The following is a 15,304-nucleotide window of genomic DNA, read 5'->3' on the forward strand; positions in this document are numbered from 1 at the left end:
TTTTAGTCAATACCAAAGTTGCCCAACTGATGAACACCTCAAAAGGATCTTACAGTACCTAAAGTGTACACAGCAAAAAATCTGAATTTCAATTGTGATGTACACACTCATTCACGTAAACTTCTATTTTATTTCACGCAAACGAGCAACTAGTGAGGCTCTGAACCATTTGATGGATTATTTTAACTTTTGGTTAAAATTTGACATATGGAAAGTTATCGATTAACCCTGCTATCCGAGCGTGGTTACTTCTGACAGACAAGAAGTTAAATTTTGACAACTGTGGCTGAGTTCTTCTTGAAAACCGGCCGATCGACAGCACAGGGATTTTCGAACATAGAACATAACTTTCGAAATGTTACTTTTAACCACGAGTTAAATTTAACTCGGCAAATGGTTCACAGCCTAAGTAATGTTGTTTACAATGATGGGCTGATGTATACAATATTGCATCATTTCATGATATGGTCTATCAAACGGATGAAGCTGCAGCGGTTCTTGAAGTGTTTTCAGACTCAGATTGGACGAATAACAATTCGGACCGCAGATTGATTAGTGGCTGTATCTTCAAGGTGCATAGGGTGCATCATTGACTGAATTACGCGAAAGCAGAAAACAGTGACACTGCCGTCTACCGATGCAAAACGGAATGTTTTATGTAATGCCGCGTGTCATCAAATGTGGATGATTCGTCTTCTAAAGGACCTTGGGAGCGATTCAGTGGAGCCAACCACTTTCTACGAGGATGATCAGTTCACTATAAGGATTGCTGAAAATTCGAAGGACTTCGGGCGCTTGAAGCAAGTGGACGTGAAGCACCATTTCCAGAAGGACCTTGTACGAGAAGAACGGATTCAGCTTGAATATCTTCGCTCACAGGACCAACCAGCAGATATCACGACGAAGAGTTTGTCAATTGGTGCTTTCCGGCGTCATGGTATCAGCATCGACCTGATAGGTATCAATGGTTGAAGGAGGGTGTTAAGAGTACAACATTGCTACCTATTAACCCTAATATATACAGACACCACTGTAATGCGGAACTATCAACTGATTTGTCAAATTCAATTCATCATTCTATCTCTGTAACTAAAAGTAATAAACACGATTTTCTTTGTGAGTTTGTAAAACTCTTTTCTCGTGAACTTTCTTCTGCGGCCTTTCAATAACTCTAGTAATTGTTCCCTCTACCACTGTCTGTTGCTAGATGTTTACTTAGATAGAACCGTTTCCGCATATCGGAGGTACCTACATGAGAAAATCGGCGATAATTCCTTTTGCCAGTGTTGGCTAGGGGAAAACACCGTTTGTTTAGGTTTAATGAAGCAACTACTTTGGTCCCCCTCCTTCTTGTAGCGTATTTTTCTACATGGCTGGTCACCCTGAAACGCTGCGTCATTTATGCATCTTCTCTTACGGCTATTTGACATTTTCTTCTTTATGTAATGTGCCTAAAAAGGTGCATACTAATATTCGTTAGTATTCGTTAGTAGGAGGATTACTCAAGGTTTTTTTTTTTATTATTTTCACTGTCTCAGAATTGTGAACTGCATAACCATGAAATTTCTACTATCGAGCGCTTTTTAGCTGTATTGGTACGAATTCTTGAAAATTATGTATTTCTTGGCGGTGGGTTCGATTCCCGGTCCAGTCGAAGGAATCTTTCGGGTTGGAAATTATCTCGATTTCCCTGGGCATAGAGCATTGTGCTTGCCACACAATATACAAATTCATGCAGTGGTATTGCCATCTAACGCTCTCAATTAATAACTGTGGAAATACATTTAGAATACTATGTTGAGAGTACGTAATAAGCTAACCCTAGTAGCACGCTTGTCACAAATCAATTGTAGAAACTTATATACGACTTATTTCAGTCATTGTGATGAAAGTGTGCTACTCGGATAATATGCGCTAAGCAATAAGCTTGAAATGCGAATAAGAAGAAGAAGAAGGATCTTGAAAAATAGTTACTGTCCGGCATCTTTGGAAAAAAGCTCATAATCTGAAAAGTTTTTTACTTCTTTTGAGTAGGGTGTCTATGAATTTCCATATGACATAATTGGAACACACCATAATAGAAACGTATAGCTGTAACTGCTACACCTACTTTTTAAGAATAATTTCCATTTGTTTTGCTCTTCCGCACTCGTTATTGACCCATTCAGCCTGATGGCTTTCTTTCTTATGATATTCAGTATGATTCTCAACTTCTTTTTGTCCTTTTGTTTAGTTGTTTTTTTCTATTGTTGACAATTTATCGTATTGTAAATCTATATTAATTTTCAAATGATCATGTTGTTCCCACAATAATTTTAATATAAATTCTGCGTTACATAATTTTCAGCATTAGAAAAATATTACAATTTATCGTTTAAAGCATCTCAAAAACAGTTTTAGTTGAAGAACAGCATATATTGCAGATAAATACAGGATTATTCAGCATGTTGTTTGTTTAGTTTATATTGTTCGAGAAACAGTGGATTATGTATAGTTAGGATACCTCGTCTTCCCTTTTTCTATTAAATAAAATAGATTCTATATATGTATTATGCATTTTTTTTACGGGCCCCACCGCTATTTCTGGGCAGACTGCCAAAAATGAACATATTTTGATAATAAATGCAACAATTGCTGGTTTCATTCAAATCGGAGAGAACAATGACTTTTCCGTTCCAATTTGGGGCGCAAAAACTCTGTATACGTTTTTTTAAGGCAACAGCTGCTTGCTATATAAAAGCTACATCTTCACTTTTAAGAAAGCCACACCCAATAATATTTTTATGACAATCATAACTTCGCAAACATAGATAAACGTCATCCATTTGTGTGGTAGCCAAACCTATAATTGAGTGCTAAATTTACACTCACACCCGGTGAGAGGTGCTAATTTCTGACTGCTGAGATCAAACCATGATCCCAGTAGCAATACACACTTTGCTAGTGGTCAGTGATTAATCCACTAATTCATACCCATATTGTATCTCTGTCTCCGCATTAGCGCTACTGGTGTGAAACATACTTCCTGCGACAATAAAACCACACTCTGGTAATTAAAACTAATTTTCGTAAATAAATCATCTTAAGCCATTAGAAGTGAATATACACAGCTAGTGATTCTCGAATAAAATCATCCCACGCTTTAGTTTATTATCAAAAACGAAGGATTCCACACAAGTAGTGCTGTAATTTGCAGAAATCTAGTTTGTCAACCCAGCCTTAAACATATGGTTCTTTCAATCATTATTTTTCGTTTAATTAGCTACAACTTTACTCAGTTCAGTACATAAATATAATCGTTAAGTGTAATCACATTGTAACTACATAAATTTATTGAAACTGGTTTTGTAATTGATTCCCGTAATCAGCACAATCTACCTTACATGTATTGATGTATGCAGATTTAGAACGACTGGAACATTTGTTCCTCATCTACTGGTTCTTGGGATTGTCACATCGAATGTAAACATGTCTTGGTATATGAAAACAGAATTGATCTTCACCATATCTACAAGAAAACAGCGGGAAGCATCAGTTAGTTGGAACGTTTCGTCTGATCTCTTGGGACTGAAATTAATTAAATAAGCTGTCATCACACAAACCTATTTCAAACTCAACAGTGAAAAATAATACCAGTACACCATACCAGTACCATACCAGCTCCAATTCTAAGCCATGGATTCTTCTCCTGCGATGTTGCTACCAAAATCAATTGGATCGTTTCCTATACTTTATTTATCTAGGGTATCTAGGCTATTGCGTCCCAACTAGAACTCACACCTGCTCTCAACTCAAATAGTCTTCTGATACTGTATGTCCGGGAAGTCAAGAAGTTTCCAGCCTAAAAACTTCCTTGATCGAACTCGGTTTCTTCAACATGGTATGTGGAGGAAGCAAGCTTGCACTTATTAAGCTAAGCGAGGCCCATCTTGTTCCTACTTATAAAACAATAAAATGTTTGCGGTTAGAGAACAGCCCAGTTTCGCTTAACGGTATTCTCTTTGTTATGAGATCGTTCATCTCACAAAGTTATTTATTGGCGCCTAACTACCTCAGGTAGAAACCCAAAAAGTGTGTGGAATTGAATGTGTTTCTTTTAGAGTTCGAGTTTTTCAATATAATTTATTGTCCAGTTTTACCATCACGAACACACAGCTATTCAATCCTTTCACGGATTTCAGATCTCGATGACCTGAACATTAAGACAAACTTGTTTATTGTCAGAATGTCTAGTACACCGTCTTTCGATCCAAGGCTAAGGACCAGGAGTGAACAGGCCACACCTATCATGTTTCGAGTACGACCTGGATAGTGGCAAACTTTCGATTTAGACCGATACGCACTATCTATTTATTCACACGAGAATTCAATAGCAAAAGCAATGGCAGTTGTACTGAGTGATACCCAAGATCATATCGGACATTACATGAGCATTTTATAACAAAACTTTCATATTTAGTACCTGGGACAAGCCTGAACATCTTCCACCCCAGCACCCCAGTAAATTGACCACCATGTCTATATTGTGACACATAAAATCACATGAGAATTCGAAAACAAGATCAGTAGTAACAGAGGTGGTCTCTGTTCAGGTGTCCTCATAGAAGTGGCCAGAAACTGACATGAACTAAAACCCACTAAAAAAATTTAGTATCCAGGGCCACATTGGTCACACTCGCATATGTTCCTCCATATACTAGGATAAGTAAATTTGACTTGTAGAGTCGAAAAGCCATCATACGCCACGACACATCTAATCATATGATAATTTATAGAGTGGCCAGAATCAGGTTAAGTAACGATCGCTAAATAAATCTGAAAAAAATACTTCTCATCTACCGAACGGCATTCGCTAACTGAAAGTCATTTCATGAGTCAAACCTAAATATCATCCCGTTACAGAATTATTATTGATTCACTTGAACCCTAAAACTATGTTCAGCTGACTTCACGATGACTCTCATTCAATTCATCATCAGTAGGGTTCAACACAAATTGAATTCAAATCATCTCAATCTAAAATGATGTTTGTTCGATTTTTTGCCCATGATAAATCAATGATGACTATACTAAATCAAATGATAAATCGATTATTGCATGTTTAATATTTTACTTTCTCTCGAATGATTTTTTTTTTCGAAAATCTTTGATATTAGGATAAAAATCTGTTGATGGATTGAACTGGATATAACGTTTTTAATTTAATTTAATAATTTATAATAAGGGAATGCCAGTGGTGCTCCACCTTGGTAAGTTGCAGAAGGTTCACATTTGGGTCAATGTCAGTTCCTGATGCCCGTGGCATATTGTCAGAATTACGACATAACATTCTCGATCATACTTTTAGGACTACCTGATTGATTGATCCTTGATAAGGGAAGACAATAAATGCTCTAATAGTTTTATTATAAAATATGTATATATACACTTATGTTCTTTAACTGCTTCGAAATTTGGTGGGGTGTGATGTTCAAATTAAAAGGAATTAATATTTCCAGACATCTTTGGTTCATTCAGTCATCACATGCGATAGCAATTTTGTTGATAAACGTTCCGCTGAACATCTTTTTCTTCCGGAATAACAAATACTGCGTGAATTCTTCTCACAAAATTCTCCTGGAATATGTGGCCATTTTTTTACGCGCAAATGATTTTGGAAGTTAAGTCGAATGAATTAAATTTCGAGTAAAAGATACGAGTTGTAATTTGCGACACTGCCTCAAAAGATATTCTTTCCGTTTAAGACCTGAAAACTATGCAGTACAAGCATATGTATTGAATATGACGTGCATACAAATACTATATGAATATTCAATCAATAATTGAAATACTCATTGAGAAACACACATAGCTCAAACCTTAATATTAAGATCGGCTGAATGACATTTATGCAATATCTGAAGGAAGTTTTAGCTCAGTATTTTGATTTTAATTTCCTTAAACTTAATTTAATATCCCTTAACTAAAAGCAAGGGAACTAGCATAAATGACGTAGCTCATGAGGTGGAGGTGGGGCGGGAATTCAGAATCTGTTACTGGCCATGGGGCCTCCCTTAGCTCAGTCGGTAAAGGCGAAGCTAGAAAGCAAGACCATGTTGGAGCTGGCTGGGTTCGATTCCTAATTTAACTACTGTGTTTAACTGTGACAATTGTTGTCCGTACGACTGGAAAAGGAAGACAAATCTGAATATTACTGGTAAACATCCATGCGTGTAAACTTCTATTTCTTTTCACGCAAACTTACAACTTGCAAGGTATATTGCTCACTAAAATGGACGGTTGCATATAATATTTGGAATATTTCATGATATGTCTAATAACTTTACATGATCTTAAATGTAAACTTGTATGATATATGACGCTCCATTTCTGTGCATCATTTTTTTTCCTTTGGTTTGTTTTTTCCGTCGATCTTGTTTTCCGTGCTGAGCACCAATGCTACCGACGTGCCAGAAAGGCAGCTCCCACACCTGGACCCTACCTATCGACCCATCAACTCATGAACCGGGGACTAACGGCTTTACTTCCCATCCGAAGGAAGGCGTGATCAGAGATGTTATGCCTCAGAACATCCCGGCGGCGCCGACTGGGATTGAACCCAGGCCTGCTGGGGTGAGAGGTAATCACGCTTACCACTACCGGTGCCGTTTCTGTGCATCATATTAAATATAAATTTACACAACTTTTCAAACTATGTTCACAAAGGCTATTTAATGAACTATCTGGAATTTTAAAGATACTTTTCGATGCACTCCTTATTTCATTTCAAACGAAAGTGTAGTGTAAAACTAGTGTAACTCAAACCCCAAAAGAATGTTGGGTTCCAGGAGCTCCACGGAAAGTGGAATGTTTTACCCTTGAGCTAAATGTATCATTCGCCAGAGAGAAAACATTGCGCATTAGTTTTTATATAAAATATTGAGCAATGATATAGAAAATCTACAAAAAGCCATATCAACAGAGTCTAATCAAAATATACATCTAACAACATATTTTATTTACCGATGTGCTCTTAGCTGTCGTTGTGTTTTTCGGTGCGGATCACATGATATTCTGTTTATTCGATAGCAACTATTGTTGCGGTCAGTGATGCCACATTTCCAATATGCATTTTGAGTCCGCCCATCTTTTTAGATTTTTCAGCTTTGAAAAATCTGTGCAAATCTGTGGATTTCACCCAAAACCTTTATAAATCTGCATTATTTTCGCAAAAATCTTAAATCTGCATACAGATTTCTGTACCGAAAATTGTCACTGGTTGCGGTGCTTGTTCATTGTTCATCGCAGCTCGTTCGTCGTTGTCGTCGGAAGCAAACAACAGGAGATTTCCGTTGAACTAATTCTGACGATCAAATTCAGCTTTTTAAATGTAAGTGCGAAACCCACAATGGGTGAAAATGCCGATTTCGTGAAAGCGCTGGACGCGAATCCCTTTTATTCCCTTTTTTGTACATACCTAGCAGATTGCGAAGAAGAAATCACTGTGCATAAAGTTCAAGTCAGAGTAATCGAGTTCCTTAGCAGTAAAATCAAGAAATGACACTGATATTGACCTTGCATCAGGACCCTAGTCTTAATCACTTCAAAATAGGGAACAACGAATTTAAGATTAGGAATCACATAGATGAAGACTAACTAACTATTTTTTCCTGGTTCAGGCAACCCGAAGACTTATAGTCTAGTCTAGTCTAGTCTAGTCTAGTCTAGTCTACACATACACAGCCAGTACTTGAAAGAATCCTGGAAAATGATAGAAATACATCTATCATTTTTCTTGTCATTATTAATGCCTGCTGCACATCAAGGATGTGAAACAAACAATAAAGCGGCCAGGCCTACTGTGTAGCGTTTAGTTAATTTTTGTGGAAGTGAATGTTTACCATGTCTACTTAATAAGTATAGACAGTGGATAACATTTAATCCACAGGTAATCAAAGAGCGGGGACATACCGTACCAACCGCTCCGTATGCAGGATTTGAAAATAGGCTATATAAATCGTTGGGAGTGACAGAGCTAAGAAAGTTAATGTACACTCCTTGGTTGTCCGATCTCCTGGGATGGAACACAGGTATTTACCCCTTGTGTTCGAGCGTGCAGTTCTCCCTCCGTACAAGCGTGGACGGCACCGCCCACCCACTGCCATCCCTCAATCGATCCAGCCGACCTCAGTCGAAGGACAACAGAGAGCGGTGTGCGGACGTTACCTATACGGAGGGAATGCTGTATTCGCCTAGGTTATAGCGCCCTTGCTCGCTATTCGTTATTCGCTGTCTACAATGAGAAGAAACAATGCATGAACTTACAACACGCCCCGCATACACGTAGTACCGATATAAAATGTATATTGGTACTGCGTGTACACTTCCATCATCAAAGCAATTCCTGCTTTGTAGATGGCACGTATTTAGTAGGATGTCTCCTAAAAAAATAGGATGTCTAAAATCCATAGGATGAAAGTTAAGTCTCATCCGAATCAAATGATTCCAAATGCTACGGATTCATAGAAATTAAGTTTAAATAGATAAAAGTAAAAAAAGGAACAATCTCACCAAATCAGTCCAAGTGAATCCTTTGCAAGCAGCTCTGTCACGTTTGGTGTAGTAGTTCCGATCATAGACCCGCCTTACGGGGATCAATCCTCAGGTTTAATATAGTCAATTGCTCCTTGACGCAAACACGAAGCGACCGCTCATAAATCATGCAACGCATAAATAAACTGAACTTAAAAACTATCACTCGCGATGCCACAAATTTCTGGAGCGGGAGCATAAGCGAAATCTAATTACAACTTCACAAAAGTCGAGAAAAAACGGAGCAAAAATTGACGGCTGTCTTTCTTCGAGCACAGCACACTACGATCCTGATGACGATTCTGAAGATTTCCTCTATGAAGGTTTGCACCCATTATTCCCAAAAACAAAAGAAGCGCTCCAAGCGAATCATGTTTTATCTTCATCCGATAGGCCAAAGTGAATTCATTGGCATTTGAATGGCGTTTCAATGCGTTAGGCCGAGTTTAGAATCCGTAGGCCGAGTTTGGCGTCAAGAAGCAGTGTTAGACTTTTGACAATATCTCAACGATTGGTTTCTCTTTATCAAATCTTGCGGTATGTACGGAAAGGTAAATAAATTTGAAAGCCCGTTCAGGCAACCCGAAGACTTATCACTATTAACAAGGCATAAAAAGTAACAAGGACAAAGATGTGTTCGTTTGATTACTGAAAAATCCAGTTCCACTAGTTTGAAGTTGTCGGGACTCGGGTTCGGTGGTAGATCTTATACACAGCAAAAAAATAATTTTGATATCACATCAAAGTGGATGCACTACAATCATGTCGAAAATTTCATGTAATTTTTATGACCACATAAATAAACAAATGCAGTAAAAGCAGCGTAATGTCAGTTCATGCATTGTATTAATGATAATTTTGTCCTTTTTAGCAAGTAATATTACACCATATTTTCGACATGATTGTAGTGCATCCACTTTGACGTGATATCAAAATTATTTTTTTGCTGTGTACCAGTAACGCACAACGAAAAGGTGATGGAATCTAATCAAAATATGATTAGGGTGGGTGAGTCAGTAGTTGAGGTTCTAAGACAATTTATTTATTAAAAAATAAATAAACGATTTTATTATTATTGTTACATTCAATTATTCCTAATGTTTCTTCGAGAGCGTGGTTTAAAGGCTTGGGCTTAAGTCGTGACTTCATTCGCGTGATGAGTAGACTTATGTCCAACCACTACTCGCTAGATGCTCATCTCAAAAGAATAAACCTCGTGGACAGCAACATCTGTCGGTGTGGAAACGATCGATGACATCGATCACGCAGTTTGGCAATGTACGGATAATGACGCCGCCAGAGAGCGACTTTTGAATACCCTCGAGGCCCAAGGAAGACAACCCTATATCCCTATCAGAGACGTGTTGGGTACCCGCGATCTCTGCTATATGCAGTCGATTTATGTGTTTCTGCAAATGTCTAGTATAAGAATTTAATTCGTTAGTATCTCCTTATTTGTTTTTGTTTGTCTTGTCCCCCGTCTCGATGAGTCTCATCGTCGCCCACTGGTCACCATAGCCAGTCGAACTCCAGACGAATCTAGAACCACACTACCGTTCATACTGGCGACATCGCTCTGATGAGACAACGAAACCCTATCCCCAAGCTCCTCCCCTTTTCCTATCCTTCGACAATGTACCTCTCTAACCTCGAGTAAGCCGCGAGTATTCGGCCCAACTCCTACTACACATAGAATTAAGTGAATTTTGTTACAAACAAAGAACAATGAATTATCGGCTCCGTAAATCTATCGCGATTGAGCCTTAAAAATAAACGAACTAGATGAAAAAAAAGGAACACTACCGCAACTAAAGGTGCATAGGAGCCAAAATTCTTAAGGAAAATTAATTGTTTCCGTAATGTTTGAGCTAATTCCAAGTTTCAAGGATGCAAATCAACTTTATTTTACGAGAGCTACTTTTAAAAATAAATTCATCTACTTTTCCACAATTATTCTGGTACATCACTATTGATTGAAAACCTACCCTACTGGGGTTAAAAAAAATGTCCTTGTTTAAAAAAAAGCTCGCTATCAATTTTATCGTGAATTTAGTAATGAAAAGTATGCAGTCCCACGTCCCACGGTATGCCCACGGTACATAAGGATTGCATAGTCCCACGGTACATAAGGATTGCATAGAACATGGGACAGTTATGCTTATAACGACAGTATAGCGCACATAAAATTAACGCTAGATTTGGCATAAATTTACACGATATTTCGTGTAAATTTAAGCGCAATATCGCTTAAATTAGCAATATTGTATGCAAGTTTGTAAACGATTTCGTTGTTCATGCCAACTGTAGCTCAAAATTAAACAAGGGGAGATTTTAAGCGATAGTTAAAATTCAGAATTTTTTTATTCGAAGCACGCACACGGGAAATATTTAACATTATTCAATCTTCCCACGTTATGTCGAAATTTCCGAATTTCATGTACGCTAACCCCAAGTTTTGGATCACTTCAATTTGATTAACACGCTAGACTGACTGATCCATAATTAATTTTAGCAGATCCATAATTGTGGGATCAGTGTACTATGTAATTTTCCTAAAGTTTCATCTTTGACCAATTTATACGAACAGGCTATCGTAAATAACAAATTACAAATGACTATTTGTTTATTTATTTATTTATTTAGTATATAATCTTCATCTGACTAACAGTCTTAATGAAGTTTCAATGGGGAAAAGCCTGAATTAACTAGCTACATCAGGCGCAAAACCGTCATATCTTTTCACACAACATATACAATAATTAAAAAGTGAATCATACGAAAAATAAACGAAAATAGAATCACAACACAATAATTTAATTAATTTGGGTATGCGGTCGTCAGGTGCCAGGCCAAGTCCTCGTCAGAAAGATGAAGTCACCGGGGGAAAAAAAGAACAGGTAGCATAATCTTGCATGTTATAGAAATTGGACAGTTGCTCACCAATTTCATTGAATCATTGAGGCGTTTCATCGTAGTTCAATTGATGTAATTGTACCTTTCAGAAGGTCTACGCTTAAATGTAGCAGCAGAAGCGTTGAAGTCAAACATCAAGTACATCTGGTTGAACCTGACTGACATGAAACGGATGAGATCATGCTGACCATACAAAGCGTTGCGAGACTCGAGCATCACAAAATAACGGTGGCGAAGGACTCGTTCCAGTGCGTAAACATTCAGCTGCACGAGGATCTCCGATGAATCCGTATCTCCCAACAGGATCTTAGTCACAAAAACTGCCTGTTCTTTTCTCCAGAGTTTCAATACCAAGCACTTTACAACGGTCTTCGTAATCTGGTAGCTGGAGGGGATCTCGCCACGGAAGGTCACGAAGGGCATATCGCACGAACTTTCTTTGGATTGCTTCGATCCTAACAATCCACGTTGACTGTAACGAGCACCAAACACCAGAGCGCAGTATAGCGATCGAAGGCAGTGTGGGTCACGGAATTCGTTAATTATTTTGAATATGAGATAATGTCGTTGCAATGTAATCGAAAGGTGAGCGCTGAGTCAAGGATAACGCCCAAATCCCGTACTTGATGAACACGCTCAAGAGGCTGGTCGGCGATGTTATAGTCATGTATAATCGGCTTCAGTTTCCTGTGGAACGATATGACGTTGCAATTATGAATGGTCAATGTAAGCATGTTTGAAGTACACCATTCAGCGAAACGATTAAATAACTGTTGTAATGCAAGGCAGTCCTGAATACTATTCACCACCATGTAAATTTTGACATCATCAGCATATAACAATCGGCAACCTATGGGCAGTGTTTTGGATAGTTCATTGATAAATATAGTAAAGAACAAAGGATGCATATTACAGCCCTGAGATACGCCTGATAAGATGGTGAACGGCTCAGATGATTCATTTCCAATTTTCACAATTGGCTTCCGATCCGTTAGATAAGATTTGAACCAGCAGGTTAAAGACGTTCAAGCAAGATCCCATGATCAACACGATCAAAGGCAGATTTAAGGTCGGTATACAGAGCGTCAACTTGTGTGCCATTGACCAACGAGTGCAAGCAGAAAGAAGTAAACTGAATGAGGTACGTAGACGCAGATCTCTTGGGATAGGAACCGTGTTGATCGGAAGAAATGTAATTCTTGCAGGAAACAAACAGGATATCATTGATGATGATCGCAAAAATCTTCGAGCTAGCGCACAATGATGTAATCCCACGATAATTCTCGATGTTGCGTTTATCTCCTTTTTGTGGACTGGGACCATAACGGATGTCTTCCAGCTGAAGGGAAATCCGTGCTCTCGCATAGAAGCATTGAACAGTACTGTTAAAGGATGAATCAGAGCGTCACAGCATCTTTTCAAAATGTATGAAGTCATACCATCATGATTAGATGATGTGGAGTATTTCAGTTTGTCGAGGGCGGATTTAACGCGATAGGGAGTAATCCGGAAATTTCCTAGTGAGCAAACATCGCGGAGTGTGTCTCTGGCGTTGATTAAACTTCGCAGTTGCAATATGACACCGGTGATTTCATACTGAAAAACGACGGTGTCACACCACCGACCAGTGGTCCATGAGTGTGGAAGCCATCTCCTTGGCATTCGATTGCCATCAATTGACGGCAATCGATATCCGTCGGTGATTGGCACTCGATTGTGGAACAGATACCGACGTTAAATAAAAGAATCAAGAAGAAGATGTTGAAAAAAAGTTTTCGATCATAACAACGATTTGTGATTCGTCGCACTCATCGCTGATTGCAACTCTCTAAAAGTTATATTGACAGGTTTTATGTGTCAAATGCATACTTCCCAATCTCTTCTTGTAACCTACAAGTACAAAATGTGATCATAACACCTAATGAGTCATAATTCCGAAAAATATGTTTTTTTTTTATTGCGAAGTGAGTGGAAGTGGAAACAACTCCGGGTGCTATTTATACTGCTGTCAGTACACCAAATTAGCAGAATGTTGAGGCAGTGCCCTCCATAGCTGAAGAGATGACCACAGTAGAATTTAAGATTGTCGGCAAACATTGAATGTTAACAGCCGCCGAGACAGGTCGTAGACGAAAATAATAAATAATTAAGGACCAAGTGCCCTGTCTTGTGGCAAACCTGAGGAGATCTTGAATGTACTGGATTGGAATGTACAAACTCTTTGCGTCCTGAAAGATAGGAGTACATCCATGATGTAATCCAACCAGGAGATCCCAAGTGTTCCATTTTTCAACGGACATATGTTTATAACATCGGAATATTTTTAGTTCGATTCTAAAGTGTTCAATAAGCTTTAACCTTTTTAAAATTATCGTGAATTTTTTGAAATCTTGGTCAAGTCTTTGAGATTTATCGGTATAATTTTGAGCGTACACACTTAAAAAAATTCATGTAAATTTAGGTGTTCTGAGACTGACATATACGAGCGTCATTTTTGACATAAAATTGAGTCGTAATAGACCCAAAACTCAGCTCAATCAAACGTACTTTTCGTCGAGTACCGAACTTTTCAATCTCGGAGCACTTAATTTTACATGACATGTTTGTTTACGTCTCATCCTTTATGTCAAAGATGGATTCCGTCACGTGTAAAATTAGGTATTTCTAAGTGTGTAATTGGTTGAATCTGTAAGAATGCTAAGCACGACTCGATGGAAAAGTTCGCAAAAACTCACTATGACTCGCGAACTCGTGATCTTCGTGAAATATCGCCAACATTTCCAACACTGAGCACGAGGACATAACCCCAGATCCGAAAAACTGTATGTCATAGAATACAATAAGGGGGTCACCTCGTCAGCAGGAAGCCACACACTTGGAAATTATTATTTTTACACGAGACGTAATTCAGCTTTGACGTACATCATGGAACGTAAACAAACATGGCATGTAAAATTAAGTTTCCTGAAACTGAAATATCTGCAACTCGATGAAAAGTGCGTTTGATTGAATTGATTTTCTCGTCCCTTTCAACTGATTCTTATGTCAAAAAGGAAGCTTGCATGTGTCGGTCTCAGGGCACTGAAATTTACAAGTCTTTTTTGTAGTGTGCAGTGCAGGTGAGCTGAAAAACCTGATTTTAGAACAATCGTTTTTTCCCATAAGACCAATGTCCTAAGGGTAGCGACCTATAACACCAGAAAAGGGTACACATTTACCAGAACATAATAGCTGGTAAAGGATATATCAAACTCACCTAGCCTCGCCTTGCCGATCACCATTTCAAGGTATCATGACCATAACATGGTTGAGAGTGATGATAGGGGTACATTAGTGTGCTAATATACTTTATAAACAGTTTATAAAGAATCAGTCCGGGACTGGTTGTTTTCACAGCAAAAAAATAATTTTGATATCACGTCAAAGTGGATGCACTACAATCATGTCGAAAATATGGTGTAATATTACTTGCTAAAAAGGACAAAATTATCATTAATACAATGCATGAACTGACATTACGCTGCTTTTACTGCATTTGTTTATTTATGTGGTCATAAAAATTACATGAAATTTTCGACATGATTGTAGTGCATCCACTTTGATGTGATATCAAAATTATTTTTTTGCTGTGTATACTTTATTGATTTCTTTATTATAGAGATTATCAGCCGTTGGCTGGTTCGTCTCTGGGCGTTATTTATAAACTGGTTGTTGGCTGTAACGAGTTATGGACTTATTACAGTTAATAAAACATTCGTACCTAAGTAGTTCAATCACTCGGCCTACTGTGTTGGTGAAATATACCACAGTATGCTGATAT

The sequence above is a fragment of the Ochlerotatus camptorhynchus genome, unplaced genomic scaffold (genome assembly GCF_037179485.1).
Source record: "Ochlerotatus camptorhynchus isolate MF236.1 unplaced genomic scaffold, CSIRO-AGI_Acam_v1.1 ptg001181l, whole genome shotgun sequence".
NCBI lineage: Eukaryota > Metazoa > Arthropoda > Insecta > Diptera > Culicidae > Ochlerotatus > Ochlerotatus camptorhynchus.